Raw genomic sequence first — 21372 nt, 5'->3', positions numbered from 1 at the left:
GATGGACTGGTTGGATCTCCTTGCAGTCCAAGGGACTCTCAAGAGTCTTTTCCAACACCTTCAGTTACCCATTGTTGAATGAGTTCTCTGTGTTAGGCACTGTGCTGCCTTTGCTTTGCCTCATTTCATTTCATTCTAACAACAGCCAAAGTAAGTTATCCAAAAATCCTGTTTTTATACCATTCACAAAAATATGTCATGACTCTTGTTGTTTCTTTTCTTTATTATACATAATTTCTTACTTTCTGGTGTCTCTGATGTCAAATGTTTTCATGGTTTCCACATCTGGCAGGGGACGGTATAAAAACTTGTCTCACATGCCATTTTTAACCATCCATTTCCAGGTTGAACTTCTACTCTGGACTCAGTTTTCAGTTGACTGTAACTGATGAAGGAGAACAGTATGGCCTCAGTTTTTAGAGTTTTGTTTTTTTCTTCTTCCAAACTATTGACCTTTCCCAGTCTCCTGTTTATCTTTAAAGAAGTTGGTTATTTTGACCCTGAAACAATTTCCTTGAATTCCAAGGTATTCCAAGTTATCAAATCTCTCTTCCTTCTGGTTCTTATGCTGTTTTGTACATGGTTTTCTTTCCTTTTCCTCAATTTAATGCATAAAAACTAGCCAGAGGGGATTTCTATTGTTTTGAATCAAAATAAATTTGCTTAATGCATAAAGCTACATAGGTCACCCCAATAACCCTGTCCCTATTTATACTATATGGATGTACATGGGATGAAATATATCTTAATTATGTGCCCTCCAAGAATGTATCACATGAAATGGATTCATTAAATGGACATTAATTGAATGGACATAGGAATAAGAAAGTCAATTGTCATTTGTTATCTATTATTCCCTTATTCCAAATAGGAAAAGGAGTACCTCAAGGCTGTATATTGTCACCCTGCTTATTTAACTTATATGCAGAGTACATCATGAGAAACTCTGGAAGAAGCACAAGCTGGAATCAAGATTGCCAGAAGAAATATCAATAACTTCAGATATGCAGATGAAACCACCCTTATGGCAGAAAGTGAAGAGGAACTAAAAAGCCTCTTGATGAAAGTGAAAGAGGAGAGTGAAAAAGTTGGTTTAAAGCTCAACATTCAGAAAACGAAGATCATGGCATCTGGTCCCATCACTTCATGGGAAATAGATGGGGAAACAGTGTCAGACTTGCAGATGGTGATTGCAGCCATGCAATTAAAAGATGCTTACTCCTTGGAAGGAAAGTTATGACCAACCTAGATAGCATATTGGAAAGCAGAGACTTTACTTTGCCAACAAAGGTCCGTCTAGTCAAGGCTATGGTTTTTCCAGTAGTCATGTATGGATGTGAGAGTTGGACTGTGAAGAAAGCTGAGCACGAAGAATTGATGCTTTTGAACTGTGGTGTTGGAGAAGACTCTTGAGAGTCCCTTGGACTGCAAGGAGATCCAACCAGTCCATTCTAAAGGAGATCAGCCCTGGGTGTTCTTTGGAAGGACTGATGCTAAAGCTGAAACTCCAGTACTTTGGCCACCTGATGCGAAGAGTTGACTCATTGGAGAAGACTCTGATGCTGGGAGGGATTGGGGGTAGGAGGAAAAGGGATGACAGAGGATGAGATGGCTGGATGACATCACCGACTCGATGGACGTGGGTTTGGGTGAACGCCGGGAGTTGGTGATGGACAGGGAGGGCTGGCGTGCTGCAATTCATGGGGTTGCAAAGAGTCGGACACGACTGAGCAACTGAACTGAACTGATTCCCTTATTAATTAATAACAATTATCACTTTTGCTTTCTGTGTATCAATCAAGATATTTTCTCATTAATGCAGCTAGGATTCAGACCATATTTTAGAGAATGAAGGCAAAAATAAATATTACTTTATCCAAAGTCAAATAACTGTTCACAGTGGTTTGGGTAATGAATCACTTATCTCTCCTTCTTGCTGCTTTCATTATACCTGTTTGTCTATCATTATTTTTTGGAGGAAATGTTATCAAGTAACTGCTATAAGCCCAACGGTATGGGCTATGGTAACATGTAGTTACTTATGGGTAACATGTAGTTATTTTCACACTGGCAGAGTAAACATTTTTTCTTGATGTGTCACAACAGGTCTTGGTCACACATATTTCAGGGGAAAACAGCAATTACCAAATTTCATATTTACTCTATTGCTAGTCTTTCTTGATCCCAGAAAGACTTCTTCAGCCACCTCATCTGTTCTGTCAGTGGGCCAATTCAATTCTCTGCTATCACAGGAATGAATTTAGACTTTTTATGAGATTTTTCAAATACAGTTTTTTGGATACAAATTTTCCTTTTGTGGTTGATGTTTTATTGTATATGAAATAACACAATGTACATATTTAGTGAAGCTTTTACGTCAGAAAGGTGACTAAAAATCCTAATTTTTGCCTAACATTAATTATATTTTATACTTAAAATACACTGAATTAACATGTCTACTTTTTAAAAGAACTATTTACCCAAAGTTAAAAAAAATGGAATATTTGTCTAATAAAGAAATACATCCCAAAAGCACACCTGATGGTAAAATGAAATTTTAATGGATCAAAATGTAAACACTTTCCCTGCTCCTTTTTGATGGAATGGTCTCATGGAATTTCAATGCAAAATTCTCTTAGTAACAATAAGTATTAAGCAAACAGGCTACTCACAGGAGTCAAGTATACTGAAGTATATGTTCATTCCTGTCTTGTTATTAGCCTTTCATGGTACAAGTAACTATTCAAACGAAGGACTAGAGCCACTGTCTATTTCGTCCTTTGTAGCTCATTTGGATACAATAAAATGTCAATAAGGACAGAGTAGTGAATTTACTCCTGGTAGATTCCAGAGTTGTCTATTTTCTCCCCGGGCTCAGGCTTATAATGAATAAGTAGCTTCATTTCATAAAATTTTTAAAATATAGAGCAGATATAGTCTTAAACCTTAAGATATAAGTGAGAAAACTGAGATACAGAGAGAGGAAAAGATCTTGCTCAAGGTCAATCAGTTAATTAATAGTGATACTAGGTTATTAGTTCTCTATAGCTGTGTAACAAATGATCAAATATTTGGTGCTTATAACTCTAATCATTTATTCTATATATCAGAAGTCTGGGCACCACATGATTGAGTTTTCTGCTCAGGCTGAAATCAAGTTGGACAGGATACAATCTCATTTGAGACTTGAGGCTTCTTCTAAGCCTAAAGATTATTGGTAGAATTGAATTCCTTCTATCTATAGAACTTGGTCAGTATTATCTTGCTGATTGTCAACCAGGGGCCATTATTTTCTCCTAGAGATCAACTTCCATTCCTAAACATGTGGCTATCTCCATAACATGGTGGTTTGCTGATTTTTGCTACCTCTGACCTCCACATGCTCTTTTAAAAGGGTTTGCCTGATTAGGCCAGGCCCACCCTTCTCAAAGGGAGAGGATTATACAAGGAGTGTACATCATAGGTAAAAATCTTGGGGTTCATCTTTGTTCCTGCATATAAAACTGAGTCTAGAACAGGGGTTCCTCCCTCCTTGTCTAAGTGTTTTCATCTTTATCAAGAATGACACATTCACTCAATTTATATCTCCACACATCCTGGTTTCATTCAGAGGAGAAGCCAAAGTTTTAGAGACAAGCAGAATCATCTGAAAGCATGACACTTAATTGAAGTTAGACAGTTGTGTACCAGTTCAATTGTCTGTATGCAATTTTTTTTAGATTCTAGTTTTTACAACATAGTTCTGTTTCCCCTAGTTGTTATAAAATGTATGTGAACCTACATCACTGAGGATTAGTAAATCTGAAAAGCATACCCGGATGGTCTGTCATCTGGCTGTCATTGTCACTCAGGTCAAACAGCTCTTTCTTCAAATACTGCTTTGATCAGACTCCAGTCCAGGACTTGACTGTCTACAGACAAGATCAGAGAACAGTAGACTTGAATAGAAGTTGTGGCAATAATAGATGGGGTCTCAAAGCTACAGGTACGGTGAACTGTAGTGACTCCCAAGTATTTCCAGGCATGTTACAAATAGGCTATGAAATTCAGCTTTCTGTATGCTTTGATCAAAATCAAAAACCTCATCCCAGGAGGTCGGCAATCTGGTGTCATAGGTCATGTATGGAGTCTTAAACTCTATCAACATCTGAACTTCTAATAAAATGCTTTAGGGGAAAAGTTATTTTTTTCTTTTTAGAAAAAGCTCCAGACTGGAATATTCCAGAGATACATTTCCATCTAACAGATTTTGTTGACTGTGTGATATTTGGGTAATCATTCAGGTTATCTGTGCCTCTAATTCTCTAGCACATCTCACAATATCAACATCTGTGTTGAATTCTTCCCCCACATCAGAGTATCAGTTGGAAATTTAGCATTCCTCAATTATACATTGTATATGACCCTCCATTATTAAAGAGTTGTTCTCTGCTCCTGCAAAAATATGTGTGTTCTTAACTTGCTACCTTGCTCAACTTTGTTACAAACACTTATTAATTTGGGGGAAAGCCTCTTCTTTCTGCTATTTCTCTCTTATTCTTTTCATTAAATATCCCTAGACCTTCACAGTTCACTCAAGTGGTCTAATGTCAAGTATGAACTCCTATTTGGTGACTTATACTTCTAGGTTCTTAACATTTTCTATGACTATTTCTATGACTCAGATGTAATTAAATTTTGTCTTCTACCAGGTATTAAGTGCTCAAAACACACCCCAGGGAAACCACCACTGTCTCCCAACTCAGCGAAGAAGATAGATTTGGGCATATGTGGTGGTAATGGTGAGAGATTAAAAAAAAAAAATCAGTCCCAGATTAGAGCTGTAACCTTATTTCACAGCATTGTGTACTTAAAGAATATGATGCTTTGTTGCAATATACAGAAAAATAAGATAAAAATTATATGCATTTCCAGATCTTAGATACTTTCCAGGTGGTCCAATGGTAAAGAATCTGCCTGCAATGCAGGAGACATGGGTTCAGTCCCTGGGTTGGGAAGATCCTCTGCAGAAAGAAATGGCAACCCACTACAATATTTTTGCCTGGAGAATTCCATGGACAGAGGAACCTGGCAGGCTAGTACAGTCCATGCGGTCACAAAGACACGACTTAGCAACAGCAGCAGCAGCAGCCAGGTTTTTTTTAGATTAAAAAAACCCCAAATATTACCTTTTATTGAGAAAAAAAATTTTTTAAAGTGGTAAATACAAGATTATTCCCTGAACCATTAGTAACTTACTCTTGAAAGTAGTTTGCAAGTGGTATAGAGTGTTATCTAAATCTCTAAGTCAAGGCCAAGTCATCTTTAATCCTTCAAATATTAATCAAGTTCATCAGGTTGTACCTCCAAAGGACATGGACAAAATACAATTTAGTATTGTTTCTCAACTTTTTTTTTAATGGGACTTCCCAAATGTGAACAAAATACAATTTAGGGTTGTTTCTCTCTCTCTCTCTTTTTTTAAATAGGACTTCCCATACATGAACAAAATACAATTTAAAATTTTCTCAATTTTTAGGGGTAGCAGTTATATATAGCTACCTATAAAAGTTTAGACTATAAAATATATTTAGTTTAAATGGTATAGAATTGCCAATATTTGATTATTTTGTTTACAAAATAGCAATTTTGTATAGTCAATTTAATTAAACTCATAGAAACAAACTATCATTAAAAAGGAATATAAGGAAGATAGTTTGAAAACACTGCCTTTTACACTGGTATTAAAATAGCTATTTTGGAGCATAAAATTATAATTAAAAATTTTATGCATAAAATTAAATATAATATAATTATGCATATAATTAAAAATTTTAAATGGTGAATCTCTCCATCTATACTCTGAAAATGATACTATTTAGCCCATAAAGTTAAGAAAATATAAATGTATAATTTCAGCTAAGTTGATTTTGAGAAAACTACAGGCAGTCATCAGTTTATTCATAACTTATCCTCTATTCAAATCTGTCATGAATATTTTCTTTTCTTCCTCTTTTTTATGCCAAAAATTAACTGAACTGTTTTGTTCCAATTCTGGCCCTCAAGTTATATGGCAATACAATAATATTTTAAAAGCAGTAACACATTTTTAACTGAATGTTAGCAACTACATATTAAGGATCAATTGATGTATGGCAAAACCAATACAATATCGTAAAGTAAAAAAATTAAAAAATAAAATAAAAATAAAAAATAAAGGATCAATAAATAAATAATTTATATCAAGTCCTGGCTATTTATGACTATTAAAGGTTAGGGATCTATAAGCTACCTTCTAAAAAATTTACTTCGTGCAATTTAATATATTCAATTAGTTTCAGTTCTATTAATTTCAGCAATAATACAGTGGACTATATTACCTAAGAGACATAAAACAAACTAAACAAAAAAGAAGAAATGAAACAAGATGTGGAAAAAATCATCATCATCAACTGGCTTGCTTGTATTACTTGCTCTTAGTTTTAATGCTACTAAGAAATGTTTCATCAAATTATATTCTAAAGCCTATCATGAAGATGTATTTCATTCAGCATTCAGTATTTAATAGAAATTTGCCAAGATTTTTTGTTCCTCTCTCTATGTCAGTCAGTATGCTAGCAGGTAAGTATTCCAGGAAGAAAAGCATTTGATTTATGCTCTCTAGAAACTCATAATCTGCTGGGGAGACACACCCAAATTGATAGGAAACACACAAATAGCTCTACCACTATAAATCAATAGCATTTGAAAGGAGCTGTATTGGGGTCCTAAAGAAAAATTATGAGTACTCCAAATGCAGAAGTAGGGGTTGGATCTTGAGTTTGTTCACTCTAGCAGAGCAGCAGAGTTCTATCATAAACCCATAGCTTCAGCATTGAGCAGGTCGCATCACACACTGGGATGGAGACTAGGCCAAAAGGTAAGGTGAATATGAAATATTGGCCTCAGGATGATACTTTTACAAAACCTAAACAAATATATAGACTCAAATATATCTCTAGTCATCATGGCACCAGGCCCCTTGTAAATCTTTCAGGATGTTGAATCACTGGACTAGTAAACTTATAATCATCAACAGACAGGTTTAATTTCTAGCAGAATAGTTCTGGTTTATTTAAGTAAATATTAAGGGAACCCAAGAAAATCTAAAGCCTGAACATCATAACACCAAGATTGCACCTTCATAATACCAAGAACATCATAATCTCAAAAGACTAAAAAAAAAAAAAATAGGAAATAAAAGAGTATTGGATCCTTTAAAAGATTCTGCAACATAAAAAATTAAAACAAAACACATTTTTTAAATATCTAGAAGCCCAAGAAATTGAAGTTTCAACTGGTTTAACTTCATGTTAGTTCTATAAATCTAAAGAAATTAGGTACTTAAAACACAACATAATAAAACATGTAAGCAGAAATACAAAAATAAACTTGAATGAGGAAGATAAAGAATCTGAGTCACTTAAGAGTCTAAAGAATTAAAAATGAAGAGCATAACTGCTACTATAAAGGGGTGGGGCAATCAGTTATACAGAGTCTATACTAGAGGGACTTTCCCTGAAAGCAGAGCAATTGAAAAATTAGACTAAAAAAATTAGACAGTAGATGAAAACAATGAAGAACAGAGAACAGAAGCTTGAAATACAGATTGCATATTCTACCCCAAATGGAGAACTGAATGCATGGAACAATTGAAATAGTAAATGATACACTAGCTTAATCTGTAGTGGGAAGACTGTATGCACGAAGGTAAATGTTTCCACTGTGTAGCAAGAACCATAAATAATGAGTTTAACTTGCCCTTGAGACATTTACAAAATTATAGTTCAAAGGAATAATCTGAGACTGATCCAGACAGATAAAACCAAACAAATCTAAAGAAACAAACATAAGGTTTATTCTGCTGCTAAGTCACGTCAGTCGTGTCCGACTATGTGCGACCCCATAGACGGCAGCCCACCAGGCTCCCCCGTCCCTGAGATTCTCCAGGCAAGAACACTGGAGTGGGTTGCCATTTCCTTCTCCAATGCATGAAACTGAAAAGTGAAAGTGAAGTCGCTCAGTCGTGTATGACTCTTCGCGACCCCATGGACTGCAGCCTACCAGGCTCCTCCGCCCATGGAATTTTCCAGGCAAGAGTACTGGAGTGGGGTGCCATTGCCTTATCCGAGGTTTATTCTACTTTCTTATTAAATATAAGATAATATAATTTCTGACAATGTGAAAGATGATCTTGGTTTTCAAAGCTAAACATTACCATAGAAAGAAAAACATAGTACTTCTAATCAAAAAACTTCTATTATTCCATTTTGAGCTATACCTTCCTCAATTATACTTTTTATTTTCTCCATTATAAGCTGTAGGTATTACCTTAAAGGGATATCCAAGATTCTTAAAAGTACTTTTGTTAAGATTCTTAGAATATACTCCCATAGGCATTGTGTGCAATCTCAGGGAGCCCTATTCTGGTTAATAATATGTTTAGAGGTTCCTGAAGTCACTTTTGTATGTATGATCCACTAACAATGAAACTAAAGCTGAAATGGTTTAAGAACTCTACCGCATGTTCTGCTAGAGGGATAAGGTCAATAACATTTGTTTTAGAACATGGCCTTAACTTGAAGTTAATTTGAGATCAGTTCAGTAAATCACACCTAATCCATGATGATACACCTAATTTTATTAATTCTCCATGGCTCGTTTTTCCCTAAACATCATAGACTTAGTTATATTGACTTTATTAAAAAAATATAATTTAGTTTCTAGCACCAAAACAATATAATTTTATGATTATATAAAACAATATAATTTTGCTTGTAGTACCAAAGCATGAAAGAGCAGAAATGATTAGTTTTATCCCAAACACACAATTCAAATTATCCTTCATGCTTAAACACAAAGAAACAAGACATAGATTTTGTTAGTGTTCCTTTTTGTCTCTGAGAACATGTATGTTCTCTGAGAACATGGATGCTAATTTGGATGGTAATCATGCTCAGTTGGTAAAAGAATCTGCCTGCAATGCGGGAGACCTGGGTTCAATTCCTGGGCTGGGAAGATCCCCTGGAGAAGGGAACAGCTACCTACTCCAGTATTCTGGCCTGGAGAGTTTCATGGATTGTATAGTCCATGGGGTCGCAAAGACTTGGACATGACTGAACTAGTTTCACTTTTTCATGTTTTCATCATATGGCAGAACTTTTTATTTGTCATTACCTGATGTTTTAGTAAGCTATTTATTTAAGAAATAACAAATAAGCATTGCCAGTCTTTAAAGAGACACTGTTATTTTATGCTTTTCATGAAGAGAAGATTCAGCTTTGTTCTTGCCTGAGTATAGAAGAGGAATAGTAGCATTTGATTCTCAGGGCCAACTTTTACATTAGGTGTTTTAATTGCCCTCAGTAAAAGGCTCTGTGAAATAGGAAATATTACGTGCTATTTCACAAAGATATGAGAAAACATGGTCAGTCATTCTTTTCAGTATAACAGGAGAAGAATGAAGATAAATTAGTGCAAGTTATTAATCAGAGAGAAAAAAGAGAGCATCTAAAACCATGATATTGGAAGGATATGGGCTAGGTGGGGGCGTATTTGCCTCTAGGGGTCACTTTTTGTTTTGTTCCAAGTATTAAGTTCAATTTCTCTATTTATTCTGAAATTATTTCTAAAAATCTTTCTGTGTCTATGAAACAGAGATAATAATAATAGTATTCAATTTGTATAACGTCTCTCAATCTTGGATGATATAATTTATACACGTCAAGTGCTCAGACATGGACCACACCATATTTACGTTCAAGTGCTGTCATTACTGTTACTTCTATTACTAATACTATTACTGCTACTTGGTTTCAGCCCCTGTGCTAGTCCCTGAGATAATACAAAAGGCATAAGACATCATTTTGCTCTTTGAGGATCTCATTGTCTATGAGGAAGAGAAGTTCTCACAGAGCGTTTATACACGCAGTGAGAGTCATCCAGAAACATTACTATGAAAAGACGCTGAGGGTAGCCAACCTAAGTTCTGAAGCAGAAATAAAAACACCAAAGAAGAGAGACATCATTTGAGCAGGATCTTAAAGAATGACCAACTCTTCTTTAACAAGGGAAGGATATACACTGATGTACAGAAGTATAAGGAATATACTTATTCAAAGTACTGAGGTATTAATAGTTGATACAGCTGAGGCATAAAATTCATGGTAGGAAACGAGCTGTGTGTACATATGATCAGTTTCTTAATGTCAGACATAAAATTCATTCTAGCTATTCGATACTTAAAAGAGGAATAATTGTATTAGAGAAAGCTATGTATAATATACAGCTTCCCAGGTGGAACTAGTGGTAAAGAACCTTCCTGCCAATACAGGAGACCTAGGAGACATGGGTTCAATCTCTGGGTCATGAAGATTTTCTGGAGTAGGGCATGGCAACCCACTCTGGTATTGTTGCCTGGAGAATCCCAAGGACGGAGGAGCCTGGTAGGCTACAGTCCATAGGGTCGCAAAGAGTCAGACGCGATTGAAGTGATTTAGCACACACAGTATAATATTATAATTATAATTATACAATATAATTATACAATATAATATTATACAATTATAATTATACATATTATAATTGTACAATATAATCTCCAGGAGGACCAGGAATAAGATTTGCAAGCTATACAACCACCAGCACAGATACTGGGACATGTCACTAGTGGATAAATTTGATACTGTTGAGATCTGTTTTTCCCGTTTGCTTGGATGGTCAAAACTGTTTGCTTGGATGGGTCAAGAGTATCCTGCACTCTGGGATAGTTCCACCCCCACTACCAGGGCATATATTCATCTGGGATGTCATGAATTCCTCTGAGAAGTCCCCTGTTGTCTCAGGCGATCACTAAGTAGTCTCACTTTGGCTGGGTGGAGCAGAACCATCATCGTTGTCTGTGATCTGGGAATTGTTTGCCTTCTACCCTACAGATATTCTTCACCTAACTTTGTAGAGTTTAAAGCTACAAATATGCAGCCTTTTACTTAGCAGATTCTTAAAGGGACCCTACACTGATTTCTGGGGATATTTTTTTTCTGAATATCCCTTTGTTTCTAGAATTCTGTTCCACAGTGTCTAGTCACCCCAAAGTCCAATTTCCATCTTCTGATGGAAAACTGAAGAAGAAAACATCCAGAAAACTTAAGTTTCTGGATGAGATCCTCCTCCCTTGGTTCACCATCAAAAACTTGCTTCCAGGAAGAAAATAAGGATGTTTTGTTTCTGTTATCTCAATGTGCACAGTCCTACTTCACCTGTTGTTAAATATCTGAACAAGTATATCTTTTTGGTATTTTCCCCATTTTCATAGTTGTTCGTGGGGGTTGGGGAGATAATTATGCTTTTCCTTATGACATTATGGTCCAAAGTAAAATTCTTTGAGAAATATTTTAAATTTTCTTTTACCTTAGGTCTGACTAAGACATCAGAGTAGAGGGAAGTATTTTTCCATGAACCCATTCCATTGACCACCTGCTTCACAATTTCCCGTCCTACTTTCTGAAATTCAGATCTTTCCATTCTAGTCTAATCAAGTCCCCAGGAATGTAACCAAAGTGTCTAAATTCTTAATAAGCTTCCCAGCTGATTTCTAGGCAGACTAGTGATTAGAAGCCCCTAGAAGAGGATATAGGTAAGCAAAGATATGGTTTATGACTTTTCTATATGTACAACATGAGATGTATATACTTTATTTATAAAAATATCAGAGCAACTAATGAACCTGGATTTGGAACACTCTAACTGTAGATGCTATAAATCAAAATGTCAAGAGTCTTTTGCCCATATTTCTAATTATGGGGTTTAGGTTATTATAAAATACCACCTTTGGAAATATTATACTACGAAAAGACTTTGCTTCATGACATTTTCTATCTATTGTGTAAGGCTTAGGGTAGTGTCTAACATTCTCTCATAGAACTAGAAGACATGATGAGAGAAAAATACATCATGAACCATGATCTGGTTTATGTGAGTTATGCTGAAACTGAAGGTGTCATAGGAAGAAAGTGAGAGAAAAACAATTAGTTGACTGAACAAGAGGAAAAGACAATGGAATAAAATACAAAATAATATAGATATATGAATAAAAGAGAAAAATTAATTGATTATTTTAAAAGATTTGAAAGATCCCTAGTTGACCTCTAGTATTTCAAAACTTGGATTTTGGAGAAAATAGAGGCAGTGAATGAGATCAGTATTCTCATTAACTTAGGTAGGTTCTGGATTGTCAGTTTTCCCTGATGGCTCAGCCAGTAAATAATCTGCCTGCAATCCAGGAGGCTTGGGTTCAATCCCTGGGACTGGAAGATCCCCTGGAGGAGGAAATGGCAACCCACTCTAATATTCTTGCCTGAAAAATCCCATGGACAGAGGAGCATGGCAGGCTACAGTCCATGGGGTTGCAAAGAGTCAGATGGGACTGGGCACACATGTACTCACTGCATTGTCCCTTAAAAAGGAATTTTACTCAGCTCTGTGTGCACCTTCCCTGCACTGTATAAAAGTTTATAGACACAATTTTTTCCCCAAACAAATCTTCCAAATGTAAATTTCTTGGATCATCTTGAACTATAATTTATATTAATGATTCAAATTCAAAGCTTGACCTTGAGAGGTAGAATGTTATTCTGAGAATAAGTTTTTATGGAAATAATCAACTAGCAAGATATGATATTCTAGTCTAAATGCACACCTTGCTGCCTACTCAGTTGTTCTAGTAACTCCTTGAACCATGGAGTATATCAAACACTATAAACAACTCTCCATCAACATGTATCTGCATTTGAGGATCTAACACGGTGTTGATACCTTAGTAGAAATGGCAACCTACTCTGGTATTTTTGCCTGGGAAATCCCATGGACAAAGGAGTCTGGCGGGCTACAGTCTATGGGGTCACAAAGAGTGGGACACAACTGAATGACTGAGCACACATGAGAAGGAAATAGGATGAAGAATGTATCACATAAAAATTACTCAAAAGTATTTTTACTTTTTTTAGGAAAAAATAAATCCAGTTTCTCTGAATACATTTAAAATAAAGTTATATATTTAGCTTAAATTGAAAAGAAGTATTTTTTTACCTTGTCAACTGAAGACCTAAAAGATATTAGTACATTATAGGTATGAATGTGTATGTGTTAGTCACTCGGTTGTGTCCAACTATTTGCGACCCCATGGACCGTAGACTGTCAGGCTCCTCTGTTCATGGAATTCTCCAGGCAAGAATACTGGAGCGCATAGCCATTTCCTTCTGCAGAGGATCTTCCCAACTCAGATTGAACCCAGGTCTTCTGCATTGCAGGCAGATTCTTTACCATCTGAGCCACCAGGGAAGCCCCTATTAGTACATTAGGCATAATGTTTACTTAATCTGTTTCCAAGACATGTATATTTAAATCTAATTTTCATAAATATGTTTGATCAGACTTCCTCTGTAAGCAGAAGCATTATCACATACATAAATAAACAAAGTTCCAAGGAAAGAAGCATATGTGCCCCCCTGCTTGTGTTCACAAAGCTCTAGCTCATGTAATGTGTGGTGCATTGTAAGCGAAATACATCAATATCATTGAAGAGTATCTTCAAATGCCCTTTATTAGCTACCGTATTAACTTTTTTCCTATTCTCCATCAACTCTCCATCTCATAGCAACAATTTCGCTTTCCTTTGCAATGAGATGTCATTGTGGCAAGAGATGATGAATGATACTCAGAGAACTGTTCCCTGAAGTATTTTTGGAAAGGCCATGTGTTCAGCATAGTTTATGTCAAAAGGTACAGACCACAAATCCAGATTCTCTCCATATGCTTGAAGGTCAGACAATGGCAATGAACACTGAGAGAAAGACACCTCTTGTCATTGCTTCTATTTATGATTTGTCCTACAAAAAGCTCATTTTAGAGTGCTTTTCTGAGAAGAATTTGAAATCAAAAAGTAGAAGTCATCTGTTATAAAGTGTTTTTCAAGCTAAGCATAGTTCTTTGGAGAAAGTTGCTTTTAAGTAAGGATAAGTTCACTTTTTTTGTTTTTAGATGTAAACTCTTCACTCCAACTTTATTTAGCTTAAATAAAATCTTCAATTATTTAATAGTTACATTTGGATGTAAAATTTCCATATTTCAATTCTATTTGCCAGTAACTCTGTCTCCTATCTATGTTACAATATTTTCATAAGAACATATCTACAGGATATTTATTCTGAGTTCCTCCCTCTGTATATATATATATTTTTTTTCAGAAATACCAAACAAAAGTTGAGAGAGAGAGTGACAATAATGTAAAACATATAATTTATGTCTATTTTTGATCTGCCCTGGACTCTGACAATGTGTTAAATTACATGAGTATCCTTTTTATCAGGACTCCAATCCTAAAATATGACTAATGGAAATCTAAATTTATAAGTATTTTATAAATTTATACATTTATATAAGATTTACAAATTTATAAATCCAAGTTACTTAAGAAATGAAGATGCTGATCTCTCTGCCTAGTTTACAACCCTGAGCGAAAACTACCCAATAGAAATTAAATCATTGTATGGTCAGGTGATTTTTCTTTTTAATTAAAACAATATCTGGAAAATTTTTACAAGTTAGTATGTATAAATTTATCTCAGTTTTATGTTTCATACGGTAAGACCAACATTATGCAAATTTTATTTATAAACATTTATTAGGTTTTAAAGATTTTATGTTAAAAATAAACTCATTAATGTTCATTAATGTTCTCCTTTTTATTCACATATATAACATACTGCTAAATTGATTTGTCAAAGCAAAGGAAGTGAGAAAGAGGTGCTAAAATTAACAGAAATCTCACTCTTTCTAATTAGTATAGATCTAACTCATTTTTAAAGGGCTGAAAGACATTCCTTGATGTGCTTCTATTATAATTTGATCAACCATTGTATTATTGATGAGCATTTGTTATATTTCATTTTCACCACTATGAATGATGCTGTAATGAACAAAAATGAATGTATGTCTATTGTGTATAAACTATTTCTAGGTAAAGACTAAGTGATATCTATCTGTAGCAAAGAATAAGTTATTTTGCAAGATGTTATTCTAATTCTTCATTTTAAAAAGCTAGTTGTTTTTTAATTTAGGCTTTTCACACAATTCGTCATACATGCTACTTGATAAGAATCTCTTAGTCTCTGCACTATTGCCATTTTAGGCAGAATAATTCCTCATTGTGAACTGTTCTGGTTAGCACATCCCAGGCCTCCACTCACCAGATGCCAGCAGCACAACCAAAATGTCTCTGCACTTTGTCAAATATTCTCTGAGAAGTAAAACTGTTCTCAGGGAGAACAATTGTCTACATGAAAGTAATAGTTAAGTTTCATTTACAGGTACTGGTATCAGAAATACAGGTTAGATTCAAGCTTATTTATCAATACACAATTTTAATCAGTAGTGCCAAATAACGGAGAAGGCAGTGGCACCCCACTCCAGTACTCTCGCCTGGAAAATCCCATGGATGGAGGAGCCTGGTGGGCTGCAGTCCATGGGGTCGCTAGGAGTCGGACACGACTGAGCGACTTCACTTTCACTTTTCACTTTCATGCACTGGAGAAGGAAATGGCAACCCACTCCAGTGTTCTTGCCTGGAGAATCCCAGGGACGGAGGAGGCTGGTGGGCTGCCGTCTCTGGGGTCGCACAGAGTCGGACACGACTGAAGCGACTTAGCAGCAGCAGCAGCAGCAGCAGCAGTGCCAAATAAAGCACAACTTAACACCACAATTAGCTGTTTCATTTCATGTATAAGCATGAGAAGAAAAATGATACATCCTTCTTCAAATTTGATTTTTATTGTCATTGGTTACTCAAGTTTTGTTACAACATTTGTAATACTTATGAGCAAATATGACTATTAGGATTGTGCTATATGCTATATGTCAGCCATTGATTCTGAAAGTGAAGTGAAAGTGTTAGTTGCTCAGTCGTACCTGACTCTTCGCTACCCCATGGACTGCAGCCCACCAGGCTCCTTTGCCCATGGCATTTTCCAGGCAAGGACACTGAAGTGGGTAGCCATTTCCTTCTCCAGGGGATCTTCCCAACCCTGGGATCAAACCCAGGTCTCTGACACCATTGATTCTATTTATCCTAAATTACAGAATTACTGTTTACAGCCACATAATGGTATCTGAAAGGTAAATACACTTGAAAAACAGTTATCAATAATGTAAATTTGAATTACTTATGAATTCAAAGGGCCTTGTGTTACAAATATTGCAAAAAGAGAATAGAACAAGACTTCAGAGGGAACATTTGTACTTCCAGCTCTGCTACACTACACTTTGCGACACTAGCTATGTGAAGTTGGATGAGTTATGCAACTCTTGTGAATCGCAGCTACATTATCTGTCAAAGCGGGCAACACAGACTTTCATGTCTGACTAATAAAGGCATTAATTCTATACATCCAGCTTCCAGAGTAATGCCTGATGTAGTGGGGCCTCAGCAAATATTTGCTGAATGAATAGATGACTAAGGCATTTGTAGAAATTAAATGAGATACAGTACCTGAAATCATTTGGAAAAAAATATGAATAATTTTGCTGTGATAAGCACATGATTTGAGCAAATTACCATATTTAAAATACTTGTGAGATAGCCAGGTTTTGTTCAATTTTCCTTTAATAATTAGGAATATCACAATAATTTATTGTGGAGAATATATACATAAGAGCACAAAACTCCCATTCTTCTTCAGATTCAAGCAGAGCAGTGCATTTATCTTTTGTATACTAGATTTCACCTGGAATTCAAAAAGGGGGAGGGAGTCAGTTGTTAAACATACGCAGATTCATAATGAGGACAAGAATAACAAATCAAAAAACACAATGACTTCCAAGAAGTAAACACATAAATATGGCTGTGATTTAGATATATCAGACTAGAAGCCTGTCATCAAAGCAGAGATGGATATCTGATATCCCTGAAGCAATCCATAGGAGGAGGTTCATCCAAGAACTGATGTCAGAATCAGGTCACACAGAGGGATGGTGTTTAAAGTTCAGCATCAGCTGTGCAGAACAATTAGTGCCCAGGCTGTCTTAGACACCAAAATGTAGGACGGTTTTGTAAGACCTGGGCGAACAGGAACCAGCTGTGTGCAGACACCAAATAAGCAGGACAAATGAAGCAGAGAAATAGACATAAGTCACTAGTAACAAGGAAGACTGCTGACAAGGGAGGCAGAGCATTGCCTTGGGCTCTGGATTTTGGTGTCTGCCGTGGAAGGAATCAATTCCAGCCTGGTGACTCTCAGAAGAGACAATAATTGGGAAGAACTATTTGGGGTGGTGTGGGTAGCAGCTGGCATGGTTTGACATCAAACAGATCATACAATATTGATTAAAAAAAGACTAATTTGTGGCTCTCACAGAGTTGAATGTTTCTAAACTTTTCTTACTTATCTTGATCCAGGTCTGAACAACTGCACTACTTAAGATATCCTTAAGCTAATGTCAGAGAATTCTTTGAGCTTATGTATGTGTAGATGGGTCTTTGAGAACTTTGGGGTATTTACTCATATCATGCTATATATATACATATATACGCATCGATACATATATATATATATATGCTGTGCTGTGTTTAGTTGCTCAGTCGTGTCTGACACTTTGCGACCCTATGGACTGTAACCTGCCAGACTCCTCTGTCCATGGGACTTCTGCAGGCTAGAATACTGGAGTGGGTTGCCATGCCCTCCTCCAGGGGATCTTCTCAACACAAGGATCTAACATAGGTCTCTTGCATTGCAGGTGGATTCTTTACTGTCTGAAGCACCAGGGAAGCCCAAGAACACTATAGTGGGTAGCCTATCCATTCTCCAGGGGATCTTCCCAACCCAGGAGTTGAACTGGGGTCTCCTGCATTGCAGGCAGATATTTTTTACCAGCTGAGCTACCAGGGAAGCCCGTGTGTGTGTGTGTGTGTGTGTGTGTGTGTGTATAATATGTAAAACTACATACTACCATATATAGGTACTACACACACACACACACATACTGCATGTATTTGTTGTTGTGCTCAGTCCATAAGTCATGTCCAACTCTTTGTGACCCCATGGACTATATAACCCCAGGTTCCTCTATCCGTGGGATTCTCCAGGCAAGAGTATTAGAGTGGGTTACCATTTCCTTTCCAAGCCAGGGATCGAACCTGTGTTTCCTACATATCCTGCACTGGCAGGTGGATTCTTTACCTGCTGAACCATCAGGGAAGCCACACATGTATACATTATCCTTACTTCAAATGTGGAACATAAGGCACAGAAATGTTAAATAGCTTTTTGAAATTCACACAGCTAGAAAGTGGTAGAGCTGGTATTCAAGTAGAGGATTCAGGCAGGAGAACAAGGGCAAAAGCAAGTGTGACAAGCTTGGTGTCTCAGGAAACAGAAGGTCAGCGTGGCGCGAGCTGAGTGCAGGATCCCAGGGAGAGTACTAGGTGCCCAGACGATAAGGCTCCACATAATTTCATATTTACTTATTTTTCTACATTTGAAGAAATTAAATCGATCAGCAACAGATAAGGACACTTAAATGTGAATACTGAGGAAGGCACAGTTCCACACCTAAGGGTTTTTGAACATGAGTGTGTCCTCTGCCATGTTAATGTATACTTGTGCTGTTTAACCTTGCTGCCCTCCCAAAATGCCATCTTTATAGATAAGTCATAAGGAATCTTACTCTTGATTTTGCTTCTACATGATTTTCATTGAATGTTTAGAGCTGAAGCTTCACTCAACTCCTCAGATTAGCTTATGTCAAGCTCGGCATTATTTGACCTTCCTTTTAAGTTTTTCAACAGACCCTTTTCTGAGATGTCATTATTGTTCTATTACAGAGTAGGAGATAACTTTAAAAAAAAAAACATTTCTTCAATCTCTTATATCTAATCATCATATAATCTTGCCTTTCTTTTTCCATCCAAAAATATTTCTTCACTTTCAGTTACCATGGGCTCATACATCTCCTTATCACGTCTCTTAAGGCAGAAATCTAGAAAAGTTGGCTTCTGACTCAGCCTCATGTGAGTAAGCCCCTATGCCTCAGTCCTTCCTGTCCCTTCTGAGTTCACCCTGTATCTTTTCACCAGAATCATCTTTCTTAGCGGTCAATTGTTCCAGTATTATACATATTTACATCAATACATTGAACATAAATGTCTAAATTCATATCCTTTGAATTGTTATTTACTAATACTACTATAGATTCTTTTTTAAAATTAATTTTTATTGGAGTATACTTGTTTTGCAATGTTGTGTTAGTTTCTGCTGTACAGCATAGTGATTCAGTTTACATATACACAGTTAGTCCTTTGAGACAGATATTACTACTTAATTGGGCTTCCCTGGTGGCTCAGTGGGAAAGAACCCACCTGCCAATGGAGGAGATGTGGGTTCCATCCTAGAGTCAGGAAGTTACCCTGGAGTGGAAATGGCAATGCACTCCTGTATTCTTACCTGGGAAATCCCATGGACAGAGAAGCCTGGCGAGTTATAGTCCTTGGGGTTGTAAAAGAGTTGGACACAGCTTAGCAACTAAACAACAAAACAAAATCACTGCTTAATACTTTGGTATCCACTCTTCCCCCTCCCCAGCTAACTGCACAGTTCATCCCATTGTCAGAGCCTATCTCCCTCTAGAGGCTGAAAATCCCTGGTCCATTCTTTCCCAGCTAGGGCATGTACATGTGGTACTGCTGCTGCTGCTGTTAAGTTGTTTCAGTCGTGTCCGACTCTGTGCAACCCCATAGACGGCAGCCCACCAGGCTTCCCTGCCCCTGGGATTCTCCAGGCAAGAACACTGGAGTGGGTTGCCATTTCCTTCTCCAATGCATGAAAGTGAAAAGTGAAAGTGAAGTCGCTCAGTCGTGTCCGACTCCTAGCGACCTCGTGGACTGCAGCCTACCAGGCTCCTCCATCCATGGGATTTCCCAGGCAAGGGTACTGGAGTGGGGTGCCATCGCCTTCTCCGACATGTGGTACAGTGTTGGCCAATTGGAACTGATGAGGAAATGTGTAAAAGGAGGGAATGTCTGAAAAGCTTTTCTTTCTCAATAAAAAAGAAATAAGTAAAGATAATACAACCCCCCCCCTTTTTTTTTCTGTCTTAAGATGTTGATGAAGATGTGGTACTCATCTTGAAAACGAGAGTGAAGACGATAAACAAAGAATGGGACTTGTTCTCTGAGTATATTTATTAGCTAGTACCAATCTTCCTGGGCTTCCCAAGTGGTGCAGTGGTAAAGAATCTGCCTGCCAGTGCAGGAGACACAGGAGATGCAGGTTCAACCCCTGGGTCTGGAAGATCCACTGGAGTAGGAAACGGCACCCCACTCCAGTATTCTTGCCTGGAAAATTCCATGAGCAGAGGAGCCTGGCAGGCCACAGTCCATGGGGTCTCAGAGTCAGACACCCCTGAGCGACAGAGCACGCACCCATCAACTCTACTATTGCCCTGCATCAAGACTTCTTTTGTTAGTAACATAGAAAAATGTAAGTTTTCTCAGTTTTTAACACTTACTTAAATATTCAGTTGAAAACTTCCTAACTGATACATATTTCTATTGCATTCTTAATAGAGCCTACTGCTGTTTTATGCCTTTAATAAATTATAGTTGCCTGAGTAGTAATTATATTATTCTTTAAGATGTTTCTCTGTGAAATAATGGAACAACTTACATTCTCCTTCAACAGGCCAAAAAGAAGAGTCATGTAAGATGAAAAAGCATGAACAAATTAACATAACCATGCACATTAGGAGAACTCCACAGGGCTAAGACTTGAATAAACAAGACCTAAAATCACAGCATTAATGCTAAAGGCAGTGAAGAACTTCAGCAACATCTAAAAATTATGAAGTAGTACCATGCTTCCCAACTGTGATATGACACAAAAACAAAGTAAAACTCCATAGCTTCATGTTTAATAGCTCCTCGCTGTCTTCTTATTAATACTGCTCAATTTTTTTCTACTTGTTTTCCCTGCTGCTGGAGTTTGACTGTACTATAAATTAAATTCAGAAACAACAACCTGGAATATTTTCTAAATACCAAAACACATGGGTGAATAACCTATGATGATGCTAAAAGAACAGCCCTTAGAAAATGTAGTGCCTGTTATTATAAAGTCATGTCATCAAAAGAAAACTACTCTGTTAGTCTCTGAAAATGTTTAATGATCTAGGACCTAATAGAAATAGCATCAAATATATTTCACCAGGTAGGAAATTGTTCCTAAAGCATTGCTTTTCAATATTTTACAGGCCTGCTTTTTAGCTGTCAGCAAAGTATGAAATTGTTGTTGCTGTTGACTGTTTGAT

Source organism: Bos indicus, chromosome 23 (genome assembly GCF_029378745.1).
Source record: "Bos indicus isolate NIAB-ARS_2022 breed Sahiwal x Tharparkar chromosome 23, NIAB-ARS_B.indTharparkar_mat_pri_1.0, whole genome shotgun sequence".
NCBI lineage: Eukaryota > Metazoa > Chordata > Mammalia > Artiodactyla > Bovidae > Bos > Bos indicus.
The sequence above is the reverse complement of the archived record's forward strand: the minus strand, read 5'-3'. Positions refer to the sequence as shown.